We start from the raw sequence: 11,377 nt of genomic DNA, 5'->3' as shown, positions 1-11,377 counted from the left end.
CCATAAACTCCCCCTGCCCCTTCTCCCCTACCCACCCACTCCCACTTCTTGGCCCTGGCCTTCCCCTGTGCTGGGTCATATAAAGTTTGCAAGACCAAGAGGCCTCTCTTCCCAATGATGGCCGATTAGGTCATCTTCTGCTACATATGCAGCTAGAGACACGAGCTCAGGGGATACTGGTTAGTTCATATTGTTGTTCCACCTAAAGGGTTGCAGACCCTTCTGTGTTTGCCAGGCACTGGCATAGCCTCACAAGAGGACACTATATTAGGGTCCCTACAGCATGCTGGCATTTGCATTAGTATCTGGGTTTGGTGGCTGATGATGGGATGGATTACCGGATGGGGTAGTCTCTGGATAGTTCATCCTTTCATCTTAGCTCTAAATTTTCCTTCCTTTTACATTGTAAAACATTACTATATAAGTGGGCGAAGTTCAGAAGCCAATTTATTGAATATAAAATTTTGTGTTACACCAGTTTATTCTGTTTAGTCAAGTTCATGCTAAAAAAAAATTCAGCTAAAGTTTATGAAAGTAAACTGTGCTAAAAGTATCTTTATGAAGGAAGCCATATCTGAGATTAAAGGTGTGTTCTTAGCTTGTAAGATTAGTGTTTCTGGGGTCTATTGGGATATCAGAAGACGGGAGATAATTATATCAGCTTAATTCTTTGGATTGTGGTCCCTTCATTTAGAATGTAAATTTCATCGATCTAAATCAACAAATGTTTCCAGGCTGTCCCCTATCTCCCTGTCTAACCTAAATGATTAGTGCCCTCTTCACACTTGAGGACAATTGTCCTTTGCTCTTCCTGGAAAGGTACTGTACATTTCAACGTAAATTAAAATTGCCTGGGCAAATCTCATTAACTGCTAAATTTATCTGAATAATCTAAAGTAGCTAAAAGAAAATACATGTTTCTAAGCTCTTAAAAGCTGGTTTCTCAAGACCTCAACAAAGCACTTGAAGGCAGTGAGAAGGTCCACATAAGCAATAACAAGACATGTATCACCACAGCTTTGGCATTTAGTCCATACTAATAGGATTTTACTTCCATTAAGTGTGAAATAAAAAAAAACCTTAAATATAATATATTAGACAGGATGACTAAATTTCCCTGGTTTGCTTCTTGTCTTTAATAAATTAGTGTTGTGATCCTTTTAATAGGTCAGGTCAGCTACCAGCAGGCCAGAGGAGAGTTATCAAGTCTCAGAAACAGTGGAATATTCTCCATGCTAGTCCAATATACAGCAAGAGGCAAGCTAAAAAGTAGGATCTGTGGCCCTAGAGCCAGCTTTCCTCCATTCATGTCACTGGAGGAGAGCTAATTCACTAATGCTGTCTTGAGGAGTCCATTGCATAGCTACAGGTTGCCCTTTAGACTTCATGGGCTTTTGTTTTGTTTTGTTTTTCTGTGTATAGTGATTTTATCTCTGTGTGTATCTGTGCATGATTGGTGCCTATGGAGTCCAGAAGATGGCTTCAGATCTGAAACTGGACTTATAGAGAGTTGTAAATTACCATATGGGTGTTGCGAATCAAACCTAGGCCACCTGGAAGAGCAGCTGGTGCTCTAAACAATTAGCATTCTCTACAGCCCCCTCCTGGCTTTTCAATTAGAAATTACTGATTTTTTTTATATTTTCCTCTTTCTTTTGAGGGGATATGTTTTGCCTTTGATATCAGGGTACCCACTGTACTTCCCATGAAACCTGGAAAATAAGGAATACATACAATTTGTAGAAATATGTATAATGTGAAAGAATTCCTATGAGACTTGTGGTTTACTTTCAAGCTGCTGTCTAAAAGGGAAATGATAATTCAGTATTTTTACAATAATTTTTACAGTTTAAAACAGACTAAGATCAAAATATCAGGGCCATGTGTAGTTTTCTCTCAGTGTACAGGGCTTACATAGCAGAGTGCTAATAGGATAGAGGCTAGACACTTAGATCTTAGAATCAAGCTGCTTGGTTAAAATTATAACTACACCAGTATGTGCCGTGTAATCTTTAGACAAGTCAAGGAAACATTATGGGGCTCTGTTCCACAATAGAAAGATAGGGAAGGTATGGGTACTACTACCTATCTCAAAGTATTAGAGTATTTTCCAAAGAACTGTGCAAAACTTTCATTATACTGCTAATGATAAACATAAAATGAATGCTTGACACATATGATAAAAATTTAACACATTAGCAACTAAATATTTTAAAGGGTTTGAACCAGGTTACTTGATATTTTTGCAAATGAATGGGGCTGATATTAGAGCTGTTCCTTAAAACATGCTAACTGACTAATTGTATTTCCAAGTAGTCTCTAGATTCATCTTTGGCAAGTATAGTCTGATTTCCTTTCCCCTCATCTGCATTGAGCATAATAGTACAAGCACTGAGGTGACCTACTCTTCTCTGCTTATGCTTTTCCATATTTTGTGACTCCATGATGCATCATGTGCCAGGAAAATAAAGTTAGATGTGTGACACTGATCCACGGAGGACACTGATTCATGGGGGAACACTGATCCATAATTAACACTGTTCCACAGGGGACACTGATCCACAGGGCACACTGACTCACAGGGGAAACTGATCCATGGGCAACACTGACTCACAGGGGACACTCATCTACAGGGGACACTCATCTATAGGGGACACTGGTGCATGAGCTTTTGCCTTTATTTTGAGTCATTCTTATCTCAATGACACTATATTAAATATTGACTCTTACACTATTTTTTTAACTTTTGAATATAATTAAATTCTCATTTTGAGGCATTTTTAAGCCATAAACACTGCATTTTAGGGAGATTATACTTTATTTTATTTTATCTTATTTTATTTTATTTTTTACTAAAGTAAACATTAAGCACTGGCTTCCTTACCCTCCGGCCTACATCACCTCAGTATTGTTATCTGATTTTTAAAACATTTTCAAAGTGCTTAAACATTTATAGCTTTAAAATACAATCTCAACATCTGATAAAACTGAAGGACTTTCACAGGAGGAATTCAAAACCATTAAAGTTGTTACCATTAAACTAGATCCTAGGGATTTATTTTCCTTCCTTTTTACATTTTCTGTTATTAATGTTAATATGTATTACATATACATGTATGTACACATGTGTGCACACTCACATTCTTCTCTCTATATTTTAAGGATAGAGATAAAATAGAAAACATACTAATCAATTTAAATAATTCTTAGTTTTCATCTCCTGAAAATAAAAATAGTAGGAACAAAACAAGACTCTTGATTATTAGTATAAGAATAAATTTCATTAATGCCCAGTTTGGGTAAACTCTACACTATGCCAAGTTGTGCCTGGCTTTTTTCAGTGCTGGCATGAAAGTCTCAACACTTGTAAGCCTTGTTCTTTGTTGTTGGTTTGTTTTTTTTTTTTTCTGTAAGAAGATGTTAAATAAATGAGCTTTGAGTTTTCCCATGGCTGCATACTTTGCCTTGTACTGAACACATGCCTAACCTAAAAATATAACCAATTATATTTTGGAGTTACCTATTTTTAAAAAATAGAATATACTTTCATCCTTTATTTTTCTATTTAATAATACAACGTTGAGAATTGTACCTCCCTACAGGAGCATTCGTATGACTTACCAATTACTCACTTAAGTATCCTCTTTCATGTGGTTATATAAAACTTATATTAAGGGATATATTCTTAAACTTTAATGATACTTTTTAAGTCTATTAATTAGGACAAAAAGTTTATAATGCATTATATTTTAACCCAATGTCTATATTTTCTCAGTCAACGAATGGAAAAGTTATTGTACCAAACCTTCTTTGTTGTGTTTTGTCCTGTGTTTTGTCCTCCCAAAACCGCTCCATGTCACTGCAGAGTGGTGGGTGCTGTCTACTCGCACCTGTGAAAAGGAGTACCTGAGTGACAGAATAGGGCCTCTCTTAGGCCCAGATGACCAGAGGAGGAGCTGGGGACTGTATGGGTGGGGTGTTTACCACAGTTGTTAGCTGTCTAGCCAGCCTGTTCTCTCATTGCCCCTGCAGCAGTGACTTAAGGCAGCAGCCTCCCTGTCACCTGAGGGGAAGTAGCTGCTTGTTCACTTAGAAAAACTGCTTTTTTAAACCTGAAGAATTTCTTTTATGAGGAAGATGTAAGCCACTCACAAGTAACTCTGTTTCATTGTTTTATTTGAACATGAAATATATATATATCATGTTAAAATATCATGTAGATATTTTAAAACTGTAAATAAGGGGTTCTGTTTCTACTTCATCATCCCAAAGAGTCTTCAGGAAAGTGATCCATTTTCCTGAAACAGTACAATCTCCATTTTCAGCATTTCATCCTCTACTTGAAGCTCTAAACAAGAATCAGGGTCCCCATGAAATGCTCTGCCTCAAAGGCTAGAAAGATGGCTCAGAACGTTAGAGCACTGGGTAATCTTCCAGAGGACCTAGGTTCAGTTCCCAGCACTCACACAGTGGCTCACATCTGCAATTCCAGTTTCCATAGGTACAGACATAACATGAAAGCAAAGCATCTATGCACATGAAAATAAACTTAAGAAAAAGATGTTATTCTCCTGGTTGTTTTTCAAATTAAAGAAAGAAGACCAAAATACCAAACACACAAAACAAAGAAAAAATATGAAAAGCAGTAAGGAAAAAAAGACAAGTAACATATTAAGGCAGACCTATCAGAATTACACCTGACTTCTCTCCAGAGACTATGAAAGCCAGAAGATCCTAGAAAGATGTCATACAGACCTGAAGAGAACACAAATGCCAGCCCAGGATACTATACCTAGCAAAACTCTCAATTACCATAGATGGAGAAACCAAGGTATTCCATGACAAAACCAAATTTACACAATATCTTTCCACAAATCCAGCCCTTCAAAGGATAATAAAAGGAAAACTTCAAGACAAAGAGGGAAACTAAGCTTGAGAAAAATCAAGAAAGTTATCTATCAGCAAACCTAAAGAAGATAGCCACATGAACAGAATTCCAAATATAGCAACAAAAATAACATGAAGCAACAATGACTTTTCCTTACTATCTCTTAATATCAATGGACTCAATTCCCCCATAAAATGACATAGACTGACAGAGTGGTTACATAAACAGGACCCAAAATTTTGCTGCATACAGGAAACCCACCACAGGGACAAAGACAGACACTACCTTAGAGTAAAAGGCTGNAAAACAATTTTCCAAGCAAATGGACCCAAGAAACAAGTTGGAGTAGCCATTCTAATATTAAATAAAATAAACTTTCAACCAAAAGTTCTCAAACATTTAAGACAAGAAGGGACACTGCTTACTCATCAAAGGTAAAATTTACCAAGATGAACTCTCAATTCTGAACATCTATGCTCCAAATCCAAGGGCATCCACATTCGATAAAGAAACTTTGCTAAAACTCAAAGCACACATTACACCTCACACAATAATAGTGGGAGACTTCAACACCCCACTCTCATCAATGGATAGATTCTGAAAACAAAAACTAAACCAAGACTGAGTGAAACTAACAGAAGTTATGAAACAAATGGATTTATCTATAGAACATTTCATCCTAAAACAAAAGGATATACCTTCATCTCAGCACCTCATGGTACCTTCTCCAAAACTGACCATATAATTGGTTACAAGACAGGCCTCAGCAGATACAAAAATATTGAACTTATCCCATGCACCCTATCAGATCCCTATAGACAAAGGTTGATCTTCAATAACAACATAACTAATAGAAAACCCACATACACGTGGAAGCTGAGCAACTCAATGATAACTCGGTCAAGGAAGAAATAAAGAAATTAAAGACTTTTTAGAGTTTAATGAAAATGAAGCCACAACATACCCAAAATTATGAAACACAATGAAACAGTCATAAGAGGAAAACGCATAGCTCTGAATGCCTCCAAAAAGAAGCTGGACCAAGCATACACTAATATCTTGACAGCACAAGTAAAAGCTCTAGAACAAAAGGAAGCAAATTCACCAAAGAGGAGTAGATGGCAGGAAATAATCAAACTCATGACTACAATCAACCAAGTGGAAACAAAAAGAACTATACAAAGAATCAACCAAACTAGGAGCTGGTTCTTTGAGAAAATGAACAAGTTAGATAAATCCCTAGCCAAACTAAGTAGAGGGCACAAGGACCTAATTAACAAAATCAGAAATGAAAAGGGAGATATGACAACAGAATCTGAAGAAATCAAAAACAAAACAAAGCAAAAAGAACCCATCAGATCCTACTACAAATGCCTATACTCAACAAAACTGGAAAATCTGGATAAAATTTCTAGAGAGAAATCAGTTACCAAAGCTAAATCAGGATCAGATAAATGATCTAAAAAGTCCCATATCCCCTAAAGAAATAGAAACAGTCATTAATAGTCTCCCAACCAAAAAAAGCACAGGACCANATGGGTTTAGTGCAGAATTCTATCACACCTTCAAAGAGGACCTAATACCAACACTCCTCAAACTATTCCACAAAATAGAACTAGAACGTACTCTACCTAATTTGCTCTATGAAGCCACAATTACTTTGATACCTAAAACACACAAAGTCCCAACAAAAAAGAAAACTTAAAACCAATTTCCCTTATGAATATTGATGCAAAAATACTCAGTAAAACTCCCGCAAACTGAATCCAAGAGCACAGCAATAATGATCATTCATCATAATCAAGTAGGCTTCATCCCAGGGATGCAAGGGTGGTTGAATATACATAAGTGAATCAATGTAATCCACTATATAAACAAACTCAAACACAAAAACCACATGATCGTCTCATTAGGTGCTTAGAAAGCATTCAACAAAATCCAAAACCACTTCATGATAAAAGTCTTGGGAAGATCAGGAATTCAAGGCCTATACCTAAACATAATAAAAGCAATCAATATACAGCAAACAAGTAGCCAACATCACACTAAATGGTGAAACTTGAAGCAATCCCACTAAAATCAGGAACTAGACAAGGCTGCCCACTCTCTCCCTACCTATTCAATATAGTACTTGAAGACCTAGCCAGAGTACTTAAAAGGAGATCAAAGGGATTCAAATTGGAAAGGAAGAAGTCAAAATATCACNATTTGCAGATGATATGATAGTATATTTAAGTGACCCCAAAAAATCTATCAGAGAACTCCTAAACCTGATAAACAGCTTCAGTGCAGTAGCTGGATATAAAATTAACTCAAACAAATCAGTGGCCTTTCTCTACACAAAGGATAAACTGGTTGAGAAAGATATTAAGGAAACACACCTTTCACAATAGTCACAAATAATGTAAAATACATTTGGGGTGACTCTAACTAAGGAAGTGAAAAATCTGTATGATAAGAACTTCAAGTCTCTGAAGAGAGAAATCGAAGAAGATCTCAGAGGATGGAAAGATCTCCCATGTTCATGGATTGGCAGGATTAATATAGTAAAAATGGCCATCTTGCTTAAAGCAATCTACAGATTCAATGCAATCCCCATCAAAATTCCAACTCAATTCTTCACTGAGTTAAAAAGAGCAATTTACAAATTCATCTGAAATAACAATAAACCTAGGATAACAAAAACTATTCTCAACAATAAAAGAACCTCTGGCAGAATCACCATGCCTGACCTCAAGCATAATTACTAAAGAGTAATTGTGATAAAAACTGCATGGTACTGGTACAGCGACAGACAGGTAGATCAATGGAATAGAATTGAAGACCCAGAAATTAACCCACACATCTATGGTCACTTGAGCTAAAACCATTAAATGGAAAGAAGACAGCGTCTTCAACAAATGGTGCTGGCTCAACTGACAGCATATAGAGGAATGTGAATTGATCCATTCTTATCTCCTTATACAAATCTCAAGTCTAAGTGAATCAAAGAACTCTACATAAAACCAAATACACTGAAACTTAGAGAGGAGAAAGTGGGGAAGAGCCTCGAAGATATGGGCACAGGGGAAAGATTCCTGAACAGAACATCAATGGCTTGTGCTGTAAAATCAAGAATCAACAAATGGCAACTCATAAAATTGCAAAGCTTCTATAAGGCAAAGGACACTATCAATGAGATCAAAAGGCAATCAACAGATTGGGAAAAGATCTTTACCAATCCTAAATCCGATAGGGGGCTAATATCCAAAATATACAAACAACTCAAGAAGTTGGACTCCAGAAAACCAAATAACCTTATTTTAAAAATGGGGTACAGAGCTAAACAAAGGATTCTCAACTGAGGAATACTGAATGCCTGAGAAGAACCTAAAAAAATGTTCAACATCCTTAATCATCAGGGAAATGCAAATCAAAACAGCCCTGAGATTCCACCTCACACCAGTCAGAATGGCTAAGATCAAAAACTCAGGTGACAGCAGATGCTGGTGAGGATGTGGAGAAAGAGGAACACTCCTCCATTGCTTGTAGCATGCAAACTGGTACAACTACTCTGGAAATCAGTTTGGTGGTTCCTCAGAAAACTGGACATAGTACTACTGGAAGATCCAGCAATACCACTCCTAGGCATATACCCGGAAGATGTTCCAACTTGTAGCATGCTCCACTATGTTCATGGAAGCCTTATTTATAATAGCCAGAAGCTGGAAAGAACTCAGATGTCCCTCAACAGAGGAATGGATACAGAAAATGTGGTATATTTGCACAATGAAGTACTACTAAGCTATTAAAAACAATGAATTTATGAAATTCTTATACAAGTGGATGGATCTGGAGGATATAATCTTGACTGAGGTAATCCAATCACAAAAGACCACACATGGTATGAACTCACTGATAAGTGGATATTATCCCAGAAGCTCAGAATCTTTCTAGAAGGGGGAACAAAATACCCATGGAAGTAGTTACAGAGACAAATTTCAGAGCAGAGACTGAAGGAATGACCATTCAGAGATTGCCCTACTTGAGGATCCATCCCATAAACAACCACCAAACCCAGACATTATGGCAGATGCCAACAAGAGCCTGCTCACAGGAGTCTGATATAACTGTCTCCTTAGGGCCTCTGCCAGTGCCTGGCAAACACAGAAGTGGATGCTCACAATCATCCATTGGATGGAGCACAAGTTCCCCAAAGAAGGTGGCAGAGGATGTACCCAAGGAGCTGAAAGGGTCTGAAGCCCCATAGGAGGAACATCAATATGAACTAACCAGTACCCCCAGAGCTCCTTGGAACTAAACCACCAATCAATGAAAACACATGGTGGGACTCAGGTATAAGTAGCAGAGGATGGCCTAGTTGGCCATCAATGTGAAGAGAGGCCCTAGGTCCTGTGAAGGTTCTATGCCTCAGTATAGGGGAATGCCAGGACTGGGAATGGGAGTGGGTAGGTTGGGGAGCAGGNGGAGNGGGGAGGGGATAGGGGATTTTCGGAGGGGAAACTAGCAAAGGGGATAACATTTGAAATGTAAATAAAGAAAATATCTAATAATGTGTGTGTGTGTTTGTGTGTGTGTGTGTGTGTGTGTGTGTTTGTGTGTGTGTGACAAGAAACCTGAAGACCTAACATCATTATCATCATCATCACAATCTTTTAAGTGCCACTTATAGTAGAGTGACTAGATATTCTCAAGAAATGTGGTATATAATTAAAAATAAGTGTTCTTTGTGCATTGGCCAATGCAGAAACTCACACTGCACTACGCAGAGAATAAGAGTCAATAGTGTTCAGCCAGAAATGGGACATCTGTGTCATTGCCTTCCTCACAAGGCTTATGGAGATGTTGTGAATGCCAGAGGTTGGGAGGATTTGGGCAAAAGAGGATCTTCTAAACACATAGGTCAAGACCTCTGATATTCTGAGTTCACAGCAGCCATGGATGCTATTCAAGGCCTCCACAAGATCAAGCCAGTGAATATTCTAGCATAGACAGGAAAGGATTTCATGAGACCCCACCCCTAACTGAGAAGCTAGGGATGGATGGCTTATGGGGAAGGAGAGTATGCTTATCAAAGGACTTGACCCTGGTGGGCCTACAGTATAGCAGTGGGTGACTCACACTCAGGAGCATGTATATGCAGCATAGATTGGAGTCAGTGTACATTTGAAAGGAAGAAAAAAGGAAGACACAACATTATAGAGGTAAAGAGGTGAATCAGGTGGAGTTTGGGGAGAGTATCATCAAACTACATTGCATGACAGTCTCAAAGAACTAATAAAAGCATATTGGTTGAAGTAACGTCTCTATGAGGTCATGAACACTCACCTCCCTCTACAGCAGTGGTTCTCAACCTTGTGAGCCTTTAATACAGGACCTCACGTTGTGATGACCCCCAGCTTTAATACAGGACCTCGCGTTGTGATGACCCCCAGCTATAAAATTATTCTATTGCTACTTCATAAGTGTCATTTTGCTACTTTTATGAACAGGAATGTAAATATCTGACAGGCAAGATATATGATATGTGAACCCCCAAAGAGATCACAACTCACAGTTTGAGAACCACCGCTTTCTACACATGCAGTGGTACACCTTCCAGTTTTAGAATGTTCTATGTGAATAGACCAGGGGATCAGGTAGTGTCCTCAATATCAAAATTTCCCAGAAGACCTGTACAAACAGGTTGTTGAGTAAAGTATCACACTCAGGGTTTCTGATTTAGAAATCCTAAAGTGAATCCTGAGAATCTGTATTTTTGAATCCTCAAGCTATCCTGGGGAATTTGTTTCAGTAATCACACTTTAAGAAACACTGCCTTGTGCTTAGTGGTAAACTTAGAAAATTGTGCCTTTTCTCCCTTCTTTTTCCTTCCTCTCTCCCTCCTTTTCTCCTCATTCCCTCCTTCCAGTCCTTTTCCCTCCCTTTCTTCCTTCTCTTCCATTTGTGTGTATACTGGGAGAGGATGCTGTGTGTCTCTCTCTCTCTCTGTGTGTGTGTGTGTGTGTGTGTGTGTGTGTGTGTGTGTGCATGTGTGCTCACTCACCCAGAGGAAAACCTCAGATTTTGTTCCTCAGGCACTATTCACTTTCATTTGAATACTTTTTTTTTAAATGTGCCTCTGACAATTGAACCCATGACCTCATGCTTGTAATATAAGCACTTTGCCAAGCTGAGCCATCTTCTTAGATCAAACTCACTTTCTTTGCAGTGCTGAGAATTCAATACAGGACCTTTCAGATGTAGCATTTTACAGAGCTACATCCTCAACCCATCCTTTTTCCATTCTTGCTTTTGAATTTCCTAGTTCTTTGTCACCAGATTTCCAGTTGTCCCTTCTCTCATCCACCCCAAGTTGTTTATATTATATATATATATATATATATATATATATATATATATAAAACGGTTTTCATTTCCTCTAAATTCATCTAATTATTTGTAACTAGAAATTATAAATGTATAAGATTATTAGGGCTGGTGAGATGG

Source organism: Mus pahari, chromosome 11 (genome assembly GCF_900095145.1).
Source record: "Mus pahari chromosome 11, PAHARI_EIJ_v1.1, whole genome shotgun sequence".
Taxonomy (NCBI): Eukaryota; Metazoa; Chordata; class Mammalia; order Rodentia; family Muridae; genus Mus; species Mus pahari.
This window is presented reverse-complemented; position numbering follows the sequence as displayed.